Source organism: Grammomys surdaster, unplaced genomic scaffold (assembly GCF_004785775.1).
Source record: "Grammomys surdaster isolate TR1022 unplaced genomic scaffold, NIH_TR_1.0 126063, whole genome shotgun sequence".
NCBI lineage: Eukaryota > Metazoa > Chordata > Mammalia > Rodentia > Muridae > Grammomys > Grammomys surdaster.
Window position 1 is genome coordinate 3,349,926 of NW_021620873.1, and position 18,087 is coordinate 3,368,012.

The following is an 18,087-nucleotide window of genomic DNA, read 5'->3' on the forward strand; positions in this document are numbered from 1 at the left end:
TAAAAATTAATAATAATAAAAACTTAAAAGCAACATATATATGCATATATATATATATATGAAAATATAAAACACTATAAAGAAAAACCCAGATCTACTATTCCTTTGCACGTAGGGATCTTACAGTACCTCATGAGAAGAAAAGAGTTATATGTCCAAAACATGGTGCTATTTTGAAAAACTCTATTCTAAAAGTAGTCTTGACATGATGTAGTAAGTTAAACTGATAAACTATTCTAGAGCCTACAATTAATCTCATCTCTGCATAAATTACCAGGTTATTAACATTCCTTATTTTTGATATCTTAGGTAATAAATGCAATTCGAAATTATAGCAGCTATGGTTGTGGTGTTGATTTGAGTCTAAATTGCTGAAAAGAGATTTTTAGGGAGGAGGGGGTTTGGCAGGATGGAAGGTCAATAAGAGAGACTTAAGGCTGCGAGTTATTAGAATACATAACATATATGCATGATATTGTCAAAGAATAATTTTAATTAATAATAACTTTTAAAATACAAAGTCTATAATTTAAAAGAGTAAAAATAAAAAAATGAAGTTGTTATTAATAGACTCCACTACATATTCTTCTAAAACATACCATTATTTTCTTCAACACTAAGTGGCTAAAATTCAACAGAATAAATTGTATGTGCAGTGTGTTCATTTAACTGCTGTATAGTATTGATTCACCCACTCATTTACTATTCCTTTGGATGGTTTTTTAGTTTCATTTTTTAAATTAGGATACAAAGTAGCAGGCTTTCTTCCCACACTCATATACTGTATTGGTGATCTTCTCCCTCCCTAGCTGTTTCTTTTTCTGTTTGTTCTCTTTTGTCCCAGCCAATACCTACCTTCTATTTTTATGTCAGATATGTTCTGATCCCTTCCCTAACCCCTTCCTTAAAACTTGTGGTCCTCTTTCTAGTTTTGTGGTCCACACCTACACTCAGGCCCATATAACCACACACACATAAAATTAAAAGCTGCAGAGTCCAGACATCAAAGCTGGTTGTCAACCCAGTCCTGTCCCGCACTCACCTGCCACTTTTTTGCTTTCAACATGACAGATGCCAATGCTGGTTTGTCCTTCACCAAGGACTTCATGGCCAGTGGAGTGGACATGACCATCTCCAAGATGGCAGAAGCACCCACCAAGTGGGTCAAGCTGCTGCTGCCGGTGAAGCATGCCAGCAAGCAAGTCACGACAGATAAGCAGTACAAGGGTATTATAGACTGTGTGGTACGTATCCCCAAGGAACAGGGAGTCCTGTCCTTCTGGCGTGATAACCTAGCCAATGTCATCAGATACTTCCCCACTCAACTTTGCTGTCAAAGATAAATACAAGCAGATCTTTCTGGGTGGTGTGGACAAGAGGACCCAGTTTGGGCACTACTTTGCAGGGAACCTGGCATCAGGTGGTGCCACTGGGGCCACATCCTTGTGTTTTGTGTACCCTCTTGATTTTGCCGGTACCCGTCTGGCAGCTAATGTGGGCAAAGCTGGAGCTGAAAGGGAATTCAAAGGCCTTGGTGACTACCTGGTTAAGGTCTACAAATCTGACGGGATTAAGGGCGAGTACCAAGGCTTTAATGTACGGGGGTTGGGGGGGGGGCATTATCATCTACCGAGCTGCCTACTTTGGTATCTATGACACTGCAAAGGGAATGCTCCCAGATCCCAAGAATACTCACATCTTCATCAGATGAATGATTGCACAGTCTGTCACTGCTGTTGCTGGCCTGACTTCCTATCCTTTGGACACGGTTCGCTGTCATATGGTGATACAATCGGGACACAAAGGAACTGATATCATGTATAGTGGCATGCTTGATTCCTGGCAGAAGATCATTTGTGATGAAGGAAGCAAGGCTTTTTACAAGAGTGCATGGTCCAGTATTTTCAGAGGCATGGGTGGTGCCTTGTCTTGTATGATGAAATCAAGAAGTACACGTAATTATGTCCTAGGTGTTCTCCCCGAGAACAGGCATGTTGTATAATATACCATATCCTGAACATTCTGAACAGATTCTCTGGGCCTCTCTGCTTTATCAGTGGCAACTATTTACCAGTTGAAAAGTGGGAAGCAACAATATTCATCTGACCAATTTTCTCTTAAAGCCATTTCCATAATGGCAATAATGATGGGGCTCAATTATATTTTTTTAATTAAGTCACTCCTGATAATAAAAATTGAAGAAACAAAAATATCCAAACCAAAAAAATATTAAAAGCTGAGACCCGCAAATGAAAGAGAACATGAAGCATTTGTCTTTTTGTACCAAGGTTAATTCACAACAGAATATTTTCAAGTTCCATTCATTTCCTACGAAGCTTTTTTTTTTTTTGAGTTGTTGTTCTGTTCTGTTCTGTTCTGTTCTGTTCTGTTCTGTTCTGTTCTGTTCTGTTCTGTTCTGTTCTGTTCTGTTTTCTGTTTTAAGATAGGTTATATAGCTCCTTGAACTCAGAGAGAGACATCAGCCTCTGCCTCCCAAATACTGGGATTAAAGGTATGTACCACCATGCTCACTTCTCTGCTAAGTTCTTAATTTTGTTTTTCTTTACAGCTATTCATTCATCTGTTGATGGATGGTGTTGATGGAATGTTGGCAAGTTCTATTTCCTTGCTATTGTATGTTCTTCAAAAAGCCTGTCTCAACCCTATTCAATTCCAACTTCCTGTCTCATTCATTCCCAAGACAGTCTCCCACTCTTTCATTTGACTCAACCCTTAATGACCAGACTACTGCTGCCCTGGACCTCTCGGTGCCCTCCTTCTCTGGGGAGCAGAGCATCAGCTCACCCATGTTTTCCACTTGTGCTCTGGCACTGGGCACCTTTCTCCTCCTTCCTATGTCCCCCAATTGACCTTGCTGGTGTGACACAGCTCACATTCATAAGAATAAACAGCAAAAGTTCTTCAAGTGATCTCATGCTACCTCGGAGCTGGAAACAGAGTACTTCCAAGGGTTTTGAGCAAAGCGTGACATTGCAGATTTACATTTTTAAAAATCCTTCCAGTGGATTAGTGAGATCTGACTAAAGTAAATGAAGAATCCTAAACCTATGTATGGCCTAGCTGCAGAAAAGTGTCTCTCCCCATTAGAACTATAAAGATGCCACAAACAGAGCGGTGACCCACTTAAACCTTACTTACTTCAGCTCTCAGTTTTCACTTGGAGAAACCGAGGCAGGGATGAATTTTGTGACTCATCCCCAGATACTCAGCTGCATGTCAGATGCTGAAAGCATCCTCTTAACTGTTTCCCTCCATAGCTGGCTTTTCTTCACTCTGGTAGTGTTGTGGAGGAATTCATGGCAGAGCCTATAGTGAAGACTAATTGATTTCATGTTTTGGGGCATAGAGACTTCCCAGGTGCTGTCAACAGAAGGATTAATAAGAAGTGCCCCTTGCCCTTAAGAAGCCCACATTCTAGCAAATTGGGCATCAATAAAGCCAAGAATAAAGGCTACCACAGCTGAGTGCCTGGGGTGGTCTGAAAAGACACAGAAGCTGGTGCCTAACTTGATTGGTGAGGTCGGAAAGGTGACATCAGAAGGGTGACATTCAATCTCTGCAAATCCATTCTCCTTTGTTTGTGCATCTAGTCCAAGAGAAGAATAAGAAAATGTTCTATTTTTAACTTTATTTATTCATATCATTCCATAAATATTTACTTGAATATTTGCTGAGTTCTGGCTTCATATCAGATTTCTGTGGCAAAAGCCAATGGAGAATGACTAGGGGAAATGTTGCCTTAGTGGGGCTGGGGACACTCTAGGACAGCCTCAAAGATGATAGGCACTATGCAAAGCAAAGTCAATAATAAAAAATAATCTAAGGGCTAGAAAATGTGATTTCCAATCACATTAGACTCTGACAATTGCACACATCCTTCCTCGTTGTTTGAAACTTGTTTTGGGGGTGGCATAAATACATCTATCATTCCTATCTTGGTGCAAATTTAAATTTCAACACATAACTCTCAGAGGTCATCATAGTTTAATTTTTATGAAAACAGTGTTTTAATATAGACATGATGTTGTCAGGGCTCAGGATGCAGCCCAGAGACTGACCTGGCATGTGCAAGGTGTTGGGTTCAACACAAGAAAGGTATGGAGGAGAAGGTGATGCTTTCATAGCATATTATAGGAAGTGTGACACCGGTGGAGGGAAAGAGCCTGGCTGCATCATGCGCTGCTGCCACATCATGCACTGCTGCGCCTGCTGTCCCTGAACCCCACATCCACAGCACAGTGAACACAGACCCTGTTCCTCTCCACGTTGTGTCTACGTCCAAATCACCGCTACAGAAGTGTAGCTTCTGTGTTGGTCCCTCTGTGCAGAAGCAGTCAGATCATGTGTCTCACATGATCATGTGAAGATCATGTGATCTTCATGGTTTATTCTTAATTCCTGCCCAGGGTGTCTCTGATGCAGCACCCTGGGGCAGCCACTCAAAGCTATGCTCTCCTCAGCACACATATTCTGGAAATAGAATAGCATCAATTTCCCTGAGACCATCTTGATTTAGGGGGAGTCAGGTGAGCTAGTGGATTCTGTCTTTGGTCTCTTAGGCAGACACCCCTGTGTGCTTCAGAATCCCAAGCAGAGCAAAGGAGCTATAACAGCTGGCAACTCAATAACCCATCTTGAGCTGGCTGCCCTTGTGAAACCCTGCTGTCTAAGCATGAATTCCAGAAACCTTCAATGGCAGCCTTTGGGTTGGGCCTTGATTTCTGGGTAACTCAAGGTTAGACTAGCAGGATCTACTCGTTTATTCTTTCCTTTAAAAATCCTTCTGGTGAGCTTTGACAAAAAGGTTTGTACTTCTTTCCAATAATCTAAAAATTTTGAAATTTGACAGGAATCCACAGATGTGATTGCCACTCCATCTGGAAGGCAGCCCCTTTGTGTTACTGAGGCAAAGAATTAGAACTGATGATAAACTGGTACGTCCTCTTCAGAAATGGTTTCTTTCAATATCTTGTGCTACCTCTTATTTCTCAGATTTTCTGGTTGCACATCTGCCTGCCAGCAAGAATTCCTGGGTCCTGGATGCTGTTTTCATATCCATATTTTGTTTTTCTTGTATCTAAAGTGCAGAGAGATTTGCTCCATGACTGCCGAGGGCTGATGACTTACGTCGCTTGTAAATGGGCCATGCTTCCCTGAGTATCAGAAGCCTGCTCAGGTCCCGGTTGGTAGGAGCAGAGAGAAGGCATATGGAGGTTCCTATCTAAGTCTTCCATGGAGATGCCTAGCCTGTCCAGGTCATGGCGATGGCCACCCAGTAAGGTAAAGATGTTTGTATTTTTCTAATTTGTGCCTTCCTTACTTAAAAGAGTCAATCCCTGCATGTTGCTAATACTGAAAGTCTAACTCAGACATCTAAAGAAGATTCAGCATGTGAATCATCTCACTTTCTTTTGGGGGGTTTTCAGTTGTAGATGTTTTGTTTAGCTAACTGGTAGGTTGGTTAGTTGGTTAGCTAATTGGTTGGTTGGTTGGTTGGTTGGTTGGTTAGTTGGTTGGTTGGTTGGTTGGTTAGTTGGTTGGTTGGTTGGTTGGTTAGTTGGTTGGTTGGATGGCTGGTTGGTTAGTTGATTAGCTGGTAGGTAGGCTGGTGGGTCAGTTGATTGGTTTTAATGCAGGATCTTACCATGTACCTCTGGTTGGCCTAGAACTGCTACATAGACCAGGCTGGCCTCAAACTCATGGAGATCATCCTACCTCTGCCTCTCAAATGTTGATATCTAGCTTTTCAAAGCATGGTTAGGTTTTCAGATCCAAGCTTGGCTGACATTATCTCAAAGTCTTCAAGAGTCATTTTCCTATGCAGTTCACCTATGAACTGCTATAAACCTGGAGAAAGATGACCAACCCAGTTAGTGACAGGGAGTTGGAGAATGAATAATCACCTTGACCCTGATACCTGATTGACCCTGCTGTCTGAGTGTAGATCCAGACATCACCCAGATACATAAGCATTTTGATTGGTGTCTCCTGTGACCACCAGGAGGCTTACTTTCTTCCACTAGGAGGCTTACTTCCTTACAGCCTCTCACAGAAACTGTTTACACTGCAAAGTCTTACAGATTTTTTATTAGATATATTAATTATATAAAATGATGGGAAAACTCTGCTAACTAAGGTTGAAGTCTACCATTGACCAGACAGCCTTCTTGGGTTCTGTGCTATATAGAGAACTCCTTTCATCAGCAGGGCTTTGCCTTCTCTGATCTTGTCTGGGGTGTACAAAAACCCTACACCTCTACCTGAAGAATGTCATGTAATACAACATCTGGAATACTTCCCCATGCTAATGAGGCATTTTGGTACCCTAAGCCTTCAGCCAATGGCCTCCCCTTCCTGTGTGTTCCTTACCCAAGAGGTATATAATCCCTGGTTCACGCTGAATAAAGTGTATGTGCCCATATCTACCCTCAATAAAACAAGATGAACAATCAAGGATCGTCTCAGAGAACTGGTTCGTTAAAGATCACCTGGGGAAGGTCTTCACCTAAACAAGCCTAAGACTCCAGAAGAAGGCTTTCTTTCCTCCAGCCCTTCCGGTACTCAGCACTCACTTCCACCCCAGTTGGATTCTGCCTCAGGCTCTGCCTTTCCCTTCCTGCCTGGCTGTGCAGATTCCCTGAGGCATCTATACCTAACAGCAACCCTGTTCCTGACTTCTTCTGGGGGTTGGGGAAGGGAGGGTGTATACTGGCTATACTGGTGGTGCCTGGGTACCCAGAGAGGAGACTCGGTACCACATCATTCATCCCACTGCCTGCCTGTAATGGTTTCTGATACCCAGGTGGGAAACACAGGCTGGGGACTCCCTGTTCCAGACTTTGCCCTGCCTCCTCCTTGCGATGTGCTGGTGTTGCCCCGGCATCACCCAGGCACCCCTGGCAGAAAGGCAGGCTGCTGTATAACATAAAATAATGGGCCCCATGATGACACTTTCATATATGTATACAATGCACTTGACCATATTCCTTCTTATGTTCCTCTCCACACTACTGCTGGCTATGTCTTTTTATTCTATTTTTTTAAGTTAAAATGTAATTATATCATTTTCTCCACTGCACTCCTCCATCTCGCCCCTTCCCACAAACACTCCCTCTCAAATTCACAGCTGCTTTTTAATTTTTATTATTATTGTTATTATTACTGTTATTATTGTTGATATTATTGTTACAAATATATAAATACAACCTGCTGGATGTGTTTAGTGTTACTCTTGGGCTGACCACTTGGTACTAGATAACCATTTAGGAGGCTTATCCCTGGGGAATACTAATTCTATCTCTCTCTCTCCCTACCTCTGTAGTCATTAATTGATTGTATTTCTTCATCTAGGACCCTGTGAGATTTCTCCCATCTGTGTTGGCATGCCACCTGGTTTTGTCATCGTTCAGGTCTTATTTGGGCAGCTGTCTTGTTGAGATTTCATGTGTGTAATTTCCTGTCATACCTAGAGGCCACAATCTCGCAGCAGATTTCTTGGTCCTCTATTACTTGTCTTTCTGGATCATCACATGATCTCCAGTTCCATCTATTTTCCTGCAAATGGAACTTGCAGAACTTCATCCTTTGGAGGGTTGAATAAAACACCATTAGGTATGTATGTTTGTGTGCATGCACGGCGTGTGTTCACGTGTTCTTCATTTGGTTTGCTGGTGTCATCTAAACTGGTTACACTTCTTAGCCCTGCCGGGGGGTGCAGAAATGAATGGGAGTGGGCAATTCGCTCTGGTGTGCTGACTTTGATTCCTCCAAATATACACCCAGGGCCATGACATGAGAGGCACAGCAGTACTCACCACAGCAAAAGTGACATCACTACAGTCCCTGAAGCACACGAGACCAGGACTCCACAGTCACCTTCAAAGTCCCACCCTTAGTTGCCTACCTCCACCAGTCATGTCCTTCCTGCTAAAGGGAAGGGACCATAACCTAATAAATCAGTGCCCCCAGCTGAGGAACAGAAGTTCAAATTTAAGCCTGTGGGGGGACATTTCAGATCCAAGCCTTGACAGTTGGTTAGGGTTTTTCCCCAATCTCTCTCTACTCCATATACTTCTCCAGAGGCCCTTGAACACTTATACACCTTAGGGTTTTATGGAGTAATACGTGGAGACACTAACTGTTCTTTGACATGGCAGAGCTCAGAACAAACTTGTCCAACACCCCCCTGGTCTCCTTGCCTTGCCCCCCAATCCTGTGCAGACTCTTGCTACCAATGCCTCTCAGCTGCTAGGATATCTGTATGGGTAAATAGAACTTCAAAACTCCAGGCTGGCTTCTGCAGCATCCCTTGAGCCCTTAGAGAGTACAATCTTGCCACATCAGATGATTAAGGTTCCTATGTCACAAGCTTCCTGCCACCTCTCACAACTAGCAAGGCTGACCCCACTTTCCACTCTAGACAAGAACTGGCTCCAGCCCCCGCTTTGCTGTGTGACTCCAAAGCTCTGTAGCTGCTTCCTGTGCTAAGAGCTCTTCCAGCAGTGTGCCCCAGAGGAGCCCACAATTTCTCAGCTCAGTAGCATCCATATTAGTGTGAGGTGTCTGACTCCACTCTCAGCCAAAGGTTTCAGACTCCCCATTACAAGCACCAAGAAGGGACAGCCTTGATAAAATGGCATGCCACCTTCTCTAGGCTTCTGACCTGGAGTCCCTACAGATTCCTTCACACCAGGGAGAAAGTGAGTGGGAAGGCATCATGTCCTCTTAAGCCATCCTGGAAAATGAGTCTGTGGCTCACTTGGTGCTCTCTTTGGGTTGTAGAGGCTCTGAGAGAGTTATTCTGAGTAGGAGCTTCAGCATGCCAAGATGGTGGGATAATGTCCCCTCAAAGGAGCAGTGTCTTAGTAAGCTTTCTATCACTATAATAAAACCCCATGACCAAAAGCAACTTGTGTGTGGTGGGGGAGGAGGGACTGCTTATTTCAGCTTACCACAGTAGTCCATCATGAAGCGAAGTCACGGTGGGAACCTGGAGACAGGAACTGAAGCAGAGGGAATGGAGGAGTGCTACTTACCAGCTTACTTCTCATGGCTTGCTCAGCCTGCTTTCTTATACAATCCATGGCTACCTGCTTAGAGGTGACACTACCTCCAGTGAGCAGGCCCCCCTCATAGCATCACTGTTTGGTTGGAACCCCTGCTTGCATCCACATAAGCTGGGAAACCCTGTCTTCCCTCCTTCCCACAACCTCAACCTCATCACCCCTTGTTTCTGCATTTTCAGCAACCCAATATGGGATAAGATTTTTAGTGTGTGTGGGTATAACCCCAGCTCCTAGCTGACACATCATCATCTCTCCCCTGAGATCTATACCACTTTGACTTAGCCAGGGCTCACAATTCCCTGCCCCCTGTTCTTTGGGACCAATGAACCTGCCTGGGAAGAGCACCTAGTAAACCTACATTTATCTACTTTTAATCTGGTCTCATCTGGCCTATATTTGCATCATTGAGAGAGAAAAAGCCTATTAATCGCTGACTCAGAAAATTTCCTACTGGCAATCTGATGGAGCCATCTTCTCAGTTGAGGTTCCCCTTCCTAGACATGTCTAGGTTTTTGCTAAGTTAGCAAAAAACAGCCATCCCAAGCACTTATTACAATTGCTCCTGTGGCTTTATTCTCTGTGGTAGGTACTATTGCACTTCTTTTCTAAGTGAGGACCCTATTACTATTTTTACGTTAGGCTTGTATTGTATATTAGAGAGATGATAGGGAGGTGGAAGAATGGATAGTGAATGAATAGTAGATGGATAAGTGTATAAATGGACAGACAGATGGATCGGTGGATGGATGGGTAGATGGATCGGTGGATGGATGGATGGATGGATGGATGGATGGATGGATGGATAGACAAACAGACAGGCAAACAGACAGATGGATGGACAAGTAAGTTTCAGCTTGTTAAATCAAACTAATCCTCATTCCCAGGGTAAACCCTCTGTCTTGAAGTTGCCATTTACCATCTCAGTATATTCCAAGAATTTTAAGAAGACCCATGAAGAGGAAACGAAAGTCCAGAGACCCCATTGGCTGTGGCTCTACTCACCTATGAATAAATCCAGACCCAAGAGACTCAGTGCTACCAGACTAGACCAGCTTCTGCTATTATTATAGACATTATCATCTCCCTCTCAGTAAGTCAGTGACACCCCGGCAAATTGCTCTGGGTTGAGACCTGTGAGACCATCTGTAAATATCTAAAAAGAGACAGAACCATTGTACAAGGCATCCGTGGACAATCACAGAAGTCATGGTACTTAGGAGGAGGCAGTCAGCTACAGCTTCAACTTGGTTACCTGAAGGACAAGGGAGGCATTTCTGAGCCACGCAGACACCACTGGCAAACAAATTCAAGTCTATAAAGTTCTACACAATCTCCAAGGAGCTGGGCATGGTGGTATTTGGCTTGTTATTTCCAGCATCTTTAGCAGGGAGTTCTTGGGTTGGTGGCTTTTCACAGACTGGCTCATGTCATGTGCCAACTGTAGTGGTTTAATGGCTTATGTTCCCATAGAGCCATGTGTTTGAATGCTTGGTCTCTAGTTGGTGGTACTGTTTGAGAAGGTTATGAAACCTATAGAGACCCGGTGTTGCTGGAGGAAGTACATCACTAGGGACAGGCTTTGGGGATGGATAGCCTTTCCCCGTTTCCTGTTTGTGCTCTTAGCTTCCTGTGTATTGCTAAAATGTAATCTATCAGCTTTGTGTTCCTGCCACCATATCCTTCCCAGTATTGTGGGCATCTATCTTTCTGGAACCCTAAGGCAAAGGAACTTTTTAAAAGTTGCTTTTGGTCGTGGTATTTTATCACAGCAACAGAAAAGTAACCATACAGCATCTCTTGAGCCAACCCACAAATGCGACAGAAATATATCTGATTATACTTCATATTTAGAGTTCAGGAAGAGTGGCTCTCACCAAAATCATAGGGGCCAAAGGGAGAGAGCAAGTCACTAGGGCCCCTTATGGTAGACAGCTGAAGCAGGAGTCCAAAGTAGCTTTCTAACTCTGGTTCTCAAGTCCCCAGGGAGAATATAATTTATCTAGTTAAAAGACCAGAGTAGATCAGCCCCAGGGGCTGTCATGAGATACATGTAAAACTGAAAAATGCCAGAGGGAAAAGAAACAGAATTCTTCTCATTCTGCTCACTCACTGCTGAGGGAGCTAAGCCCTGGAGCCACCCAGGGAGTCAGACCCCCATAGTCCTCTGACTCTGACAAGAACTGTACTGGTAATGCCCAACAGTGGGGTGTGTGCCCTGTCCTCCAGCCCCATCAAGAGCAGATTTTTCTTAATTCTCTTTCCAAATGTCAGACAGAGTATGTTGTCATTATGACTCTGAGCTGTAGTCTCTGCACAGTGGTGTCCTTGGAGGAGCAGGCCACCCACTCTTGGCTCCCACACATGCAGGTGAATCCACACCTGTCCCAGCAAAGACATAGGACATTGAGAGGTTTATGAAACTGGCTGGGAGGAAATCCATGCAGGAAAGACGATGCTGAGGCCGACTCTCAAACCAGTCTCTTGGTCAGATGGAGAAGTGCACCACAATAAGAGGAAGACGACTAAAGGTGACTAAAGTCTACCTTTAAACTACGTGGGAAGATGAAGGTAACCAGGAGGAGGGGTGTGGGGGGAACAAAGGTGATGAAGAGGAGTGCAAATGAGCAAAGCACAATTAAATAAATAAATAAATAAATAAATAAATAAATAAATCTCTCAAAGCAAGTTCAGAAGGAACTGAAAACTCTCAGCTCCAAGGGGAGGGCCCAATGTTGTCCTCAGCCTTGTGCCTGCTGCCTTTGGAATCTGAGGTAGAAAGTGGGTGACAGATGTTACCGTCCATCACAGTGGGGACAAGAGTGCTCCCAAGTAGGATGGCATGGACACTCTGAGAAACAAGGAGAGAGTCAGCTTCTCATCCATTGTATTCAACACACACAGAGCCGGGGACCACAAAAGTCTGACGAGTCACTCAAGCATCGAAGACAGGCCCACCCACTGCTTCAGAAGTGTGTCAGTGTCTCTGGATAGAGCAAAAGCCTAAAGCCACCAGCCAACCTGAGAGCTGGTCTGAGCCACCCAGCTTGAAGTAGACCCTGGTGGATAAACAAGAAGAGGGAAGGTGCCCCGGCACGCCCCTCCTTCCCTGTCCTGCATGCCTGTCCTTGGCGTAAGCTTCTGCTCTTCACTAGGCAGGCAACAACTCTGCCAGCAGCTCTGCCCCAAGATTAAAGGCAGTGCAGATTGCTTTCACTGCCTAGGCACTCTGTGCCTCATCCTCCAAGAAATCCATTAGAGGGAGTGTGTGACAAGGTCCTTGCCACCTGCAAACAGCCATTTTTCTCTAGAAGTTAATCAAAGTAGACCTCTGCCCTGTGTGCTCAGAGGCCCCAGGATATTTATCATGGAGGAAAAGGCTCTCCAGGCTCTTCCCCAGTCTCTAGGATCCATGACTCCTTAAGGGATTTGCCTCCCAGGATTTGCTTCAAGTGTATTCTGCATTCCCGTTTCACGTAACCATAAGGCGCACTTATAAGGACCCAAGCGGAGTTGTCCTCACCTGGAAAAATGAGCAAGAACAGAGAGGACAAGAATTCCTAAAATCACACAGCCATCCAAAGTTTGTCTCCCCAGTCCTTCATTCAACCTGCCTTTCAGTATACCTCAAAGCTTTCTTTTGAATATAAAATAACAGTGTGAAAGTTACGCTCTATTTCTTCAGAACTTTGCTAAAATCTGGAGATACTGGCATTGCATAATAATAACGTATCCTCCATCTATCAGCTAAGAAACAAGTTCAGTGAGAAGGGATTTGTTCAAGTCAGCGTCAGCCCCTGGAACTCACAACTGTAGTTCACAGTGATGGAGTGTTCCACCCTTAAGCCAAGTGCAGCCATCAGCAGGGACAGCCATCACCTTCAGGTAGCACACAGTAGAGACCTCCATTTCATCCCAGCTTGTGGCTGCTGGTTCCTGACACCCAGAGGCTGGCAACAGCTATGTTTGTTGCTTCAAATAGGGAATTTTTGAGTTAAACACAAATAGACAATAAAGGTACCCTCACCTCACTGGTGGCAGCAAAGGATTGGGGGGTTGTAGTAATCTTTTGGAGCATTTGGCTGAGCCCAGTGTCACTGTAGTCCTGGACACCATTTTCTCAGGACCCTTAAGTGCCTGACTGAGATTTGCCCCACTTACCCTATCATGTGTGCCTTCCCATTGGCTGCCTCACTAGCTTCTGCATTTAGAAGCTACTTTTAATTGTCTTTAAACAAAAACCTGTCCAAACCATCAGGCAACGAAAGCAAAGGTGTTCACAGTGGGCGGAATAAAGAGCTGTTTTTATTTATGTGCCAGTCATGGAGAAGAACACAGGAGCATTTCACAAGCTTTCTCGACTTAGAGTTTTTATTTTGATTTTTCAAAAGTGCAAATCAGCACCTGGGCCCAAAGCTTGGGGCAGCAGAAACTTAATTAGAAAGCAGAGCGCTTTCCATAAATATGTTCCTTTCTGCTGTTGTCTTAACACTGACAGGATCACTCATCTGCTTAAATATAATTGAGTGCAAAAGTGAGAAAGGAAAGAAGACCTAGGCTGAAAACTTCATTCCCACGTAGCTAGCCTGGGGCTAGCTATTGCCACTGACTTTGAATTGGGGATTCCCTGCCTCTGCTAAAGAGCTATTGAGATGATACCGGAGTCAATCTGGCACTCTGACCTTTGATCAACTGAAGTTTCAACTACCCACACTAAACACGTAGGAGGAACAATAAATATATTTTTTAAAATTTAAACTACTGAGATTTGATAGGTAAGGAGGTGTTTGTTACACAGCATAACCCTGTTTACCTGACAGATAGATTTGAAACGACTCCTGAGGTCTAACTATACCAAACATCTTGCTATATCTTACAGGCAACATCTAGGATAGTGCTAGGCGCCATTGTAATAAATAACTGTTGAATAAATAATCGTAGCAGTAGTGTGGCCAGCATAATCTCTAAAATACAGTAAGCACTCCATAATTTAAATGTGTGTTTGTCTCAGGAAGCCTGGGTAGTAATACTATCACTATGCCCATCCTTACAGACAAGAAACATAAGCTTTAAAGAGATGGAGGCATTCACTGTTTGTGACATAGAAAGTTGAGTAACCAGTCTTCAATCCCAAGTTATCTCTGAACTCTATATCTTAACCATAATACTACCACTAAACAAGTAAGTAAATAAATGGGAAAAAAAGTCTTTCCTTGAAGATGTTATATGATAGGCAATGGGTGAAATATGTAAACAGTTACAAATTCTAAGTAATCTGAGCCTGGTGGAACTGCAAAGATGGTGCTTAGAGAGTGATATTTGAGCTGGGTATTGAAAAGAAGTTCAAATATGCTAACAGACAAGATGAAGACATTCGTGGCTTGGAAAAATGGTGTGTTCAAGGGCATGGCAGGAAACAGCACCACATTGCAGGAGTGATAAATCTTCGTCATCTCTACACCAGTAACTTGACAAAGAAAGATCTTGATTATGAAAAAGTCTCGAATGGGAAAAGAAAAGCGGGTACCTTGCTGACTACCTGTCCTCCCATGATAAAGCCTAGCATGGGGAGGTACCTAAGTGGTGAAGCCCTTGCCTGGAGTGTACAGGGCCCTGGGTTCTGTCTCTAGCATCACAGAAAAATCCAAACCACCATTCTTTCCCAAATGCTTGTTTTATTAAAACACATCCAGCAATCCTGGCATGGCACTCACCCTAAGCTATCGAAATGAGTGACTGCCGAGCATTACAGCTCAACACAAAGAGCTTCACAGGCCAGTCTGCTGCACTGTTAAGCTCTACAGAGTCTGCCAAGGTTCAGGAAGAAATCCAAGCCTGGTGACTGACCTTTGGGAGGATTTTGAACAAGCAGCCAAAATCCCTAGGGCAGAAGTTCATCTCTCTCAGCGTTGTCTGCCCTTGGGGGGTAGCCAGCATACCCATCAAGTTGCTTAACTGAGAATTGGAGTTTGACCAAGAGAAGCTAAGGCAGCAGAGGAGAAGTCCAAAGGCAGCTTTGCCTCCTGACCCTCGCTGGCCTCTGGGTACTGCTGCTGTTATTGCACTAGCATGGAGAGCAGTCTAAATCACCTGAGAGCCTGCTGTGAAAGGCTTCAGAGGCTCACAGGAGGATCAAGTTTCCAGAAGCTTGGATCTGCTTCAAAGGCCACAAATTCCTCCTGGAATTAAGGAACAAGGTTCTTCAGAAGCCTCTTCACTTGAGGTGTGGAGGAGGGGTTAGGTTGACGATCAACCCTGCCCCCTTCACGCTTTCCCTTACTGGGGTTTAGAGGAATAATCCAAGGTGCCCTGTCCAACTATAGAGGGACAGTTAGGCCCCTCAGTCTAAAGAAACCAAATAGCCAAAGTTTTCAGATCTGAACTGGCCCTGGAGAACAGACCAGTCTGCTAAAATTCTCTTCATCAAAATCCAGCCTGCAAAATAGCCAATTTGCCAAAAGTCCTATAAGTATGCCCAAATTAGTATTCTTCCCCCTAGATGATTCTGACATTTAACCTTGCCTCTGCCTTTGGGTATTTATCTTAATTTTTCTTTGCTTGGATTTTATTTTACGTGCATGAGTGTTTTACCTGCATGTGTGTCTATGTAGCACTTGAATGTTTGGTGTCTTTGAAGTTCAGGAGATGGCATAGGATCCCCCAGAACTGTTACAGATAGCTGTTAGCCACCATGTAGGTGCTAGGAATTGATCCTGGGTCCTCTGGAAGAGTAGCCATTACTATTAACTGTAAAGCCATCGCTCCAGACTCTGTTTGCTTGTTAATGAAACAGAATCTTGCCCCCTAGCCAAGCTGGCCTCAAACACACAATTCTTCCAAGTGCTGGGATAACCAGCATGAGCCACCATGCACAGGCCCAGCTCAAGTTTTTATCAAAAGGACCAAACACAATAAACTGACAGTTCTTTGAACTGATCCTTGCTTAGTTATTTCCACAAATTGATCAAAATTCCCCACCCATCTAGGATATACAGCTCTCTCACCTGCAGACATGGTCTATCTGCATAGTTCATAATCCTGACTCACCTTTCCAGAAGGTCCTGTGAGGATGCAGCAGCCTCCTGCGAAGAGAAGGATACTTGATGTTGGAAACATGCCGACTGTTTATTTACCTCGTCTTGGGCCCTTTCTCTGACCTCACTGCAAAGTCATTATGAGAGACCAGGCTCTTGGCAGGTGTGTGTATTGTAAGTGACACACTTTAAAAACACCTCGTGTAAATCAGATATTGCCATAAAATGGAAATCACAGCTACAAATTACATACTTATTACCATTGTGTCTGATATATGAGGCAACGTTGACACTATATAATAGGTAGCCTGAGAGATGGAAAGTTACATGTGAAGCATAAAAGATCATTATTTTTCAATTCACAATGATACAATCTCTCTTACTCTGATATCACAGGCTCCTACATCAAAGCTGGGGCAATTCCTAGGCCATTATCCAAACCCTTCATTTTACAGATGTGAAGGCTAAGGAAAGCTGCCCAAGGTCACTCAGACAGCCAGCTTGTGACACAGCCTAGAGCTCTCTGCTTTGTAAGGTGAGGCTGAGAAGACTACTTGTTCTGCTCCACCTGGGTCCTGAAGAGCTCTGGAGAGACCCTGAGCTGACCATGGTACCTGCTGCTGAGAAGCTAGCTTTGGGCTCAGTGCAAATACCATGTGTGAGGGTTGCCCTGTCCTTTTCTCTGTGTTTGACTCAAGCAAGACACTTAATCCCACTGAGTTTCAATTCCTTATTCCACAAAGTAAGGTTGATTTCACCTACCTACCTTGCAAAGGCATCATGAAGAGTTGGACATTTTAAGAAATACAGTTAAAGAGGATGTTTAATGTAACAAGAGGAGTGTTCCTGGCAGGCTCTGCAAAAGGCCAGCATTGCAGAAGGTGAATGCCGTCACAACTCAAGGCCAGAGATGTGGCAAAGGGACTCTAGAACTGTAGTCGTGTCTGGTGATCTTCTACCCTCCTAGTGTTGCCCATCTGGGTTCCACAGAACTCCACCATGTGACAGAATCACTCTGTCTTTCCTCTTAGAATTACCTTCAACTTCACAGGTCTGACTCCAGAAAGTGGGTTTTGAGGCTGTGCTGCGATCCACACACACAGCTCTGCAGCTGCCCAAGGGCTGGCATATCTTGCTCTTCATCAGCAGATACTTTTCAAAATACCCTACTGTTGATGCCAGACTCAACAGTAGGCACTGCCAGTGTCACAGTCCACCAGGGAACAACCCTCCTGTGTAGAAGAAAAATTATAAACAGGCTGGTCACGGTGGCTCGTGCCTTTAATCCCAGCACTTGGGAGGCAGAAGCAGACAGATCTCTGTGAGTTCAAGGCCAGCTTGTCTACAGTTGAGTTCCAGGCCAGACAAGGCTACAGAGTGAGACCCTATCTCAACAAAGAAAAGGGGAAAAATGTAGGAAACAAAGGAGAAATAAAAATATACCAAGACAACCTGCCCCATGGTTGTAAGTATGACAACTGTGTGTTGCATGTGTGTCAGTAGGGGGCAGAGAGGAAAGAGGCTATGTCTACACTAAGTGTTCTGATCTATGGACATCTGAATGATTAGTAGTCTAACATTTCCTGAAAAGAAAAATGAGCCTGAGACCACAGCCAGGGTGGAGGGGCAAGGGGATATGCCCAAGATGACCCTTTCCCTGTGCCATAATGCACAAATGAAGCATAGCACACCAGAGACCATTCCTGAGCCAACCTCAAACACTCAGAGAGACCCCGGGCACCACTAAGAGGAGCAAGTAAGTGGTGGAAAAATGAAGAGAAAGAGAAACAGAAGGATGTGGGCACAATGAAGAGAGGCAGAACTTGAGACACGAGGGTAGTGAGGAATAGCCTGATGTGAGGAGCCTGTGATGCCACCTGGGACCATGATAGGGTCCTGGCCTGTGCAGTCACCAGAGGCCATGTCTGGATCCATGGCCCTGCAGTAGCAGGAGTCTGTTACCACCAAAG

General features: G+C 44.3%; 1 non-coding gene and 1 pseudogene across 1 annotated transcript; both read left to right on the forward strand.

The window, feature by feature from the left end:
• Nucleotides 1–1,064: 1,064 nt before the first annotated feature.
• Nucleotides 1,065–1,959, forward strand: LOC114610926 (annotated as a pseudogene).
• A 15,609-nt stretch (nt 1,960–17,568) lies between these two features.
• On the forward strand, nt 17,569–17,698 carry LOC114610939. Its single transcript, XR_003709761.1, has one exon. It is a non-coding gene; the product is annotated as a small nucleolar RNA SNORA17 (small nucleolar RNA).
• The last annotated feature ends 389 nt before the right edge of the window (nt 17,699–18,087 follow it).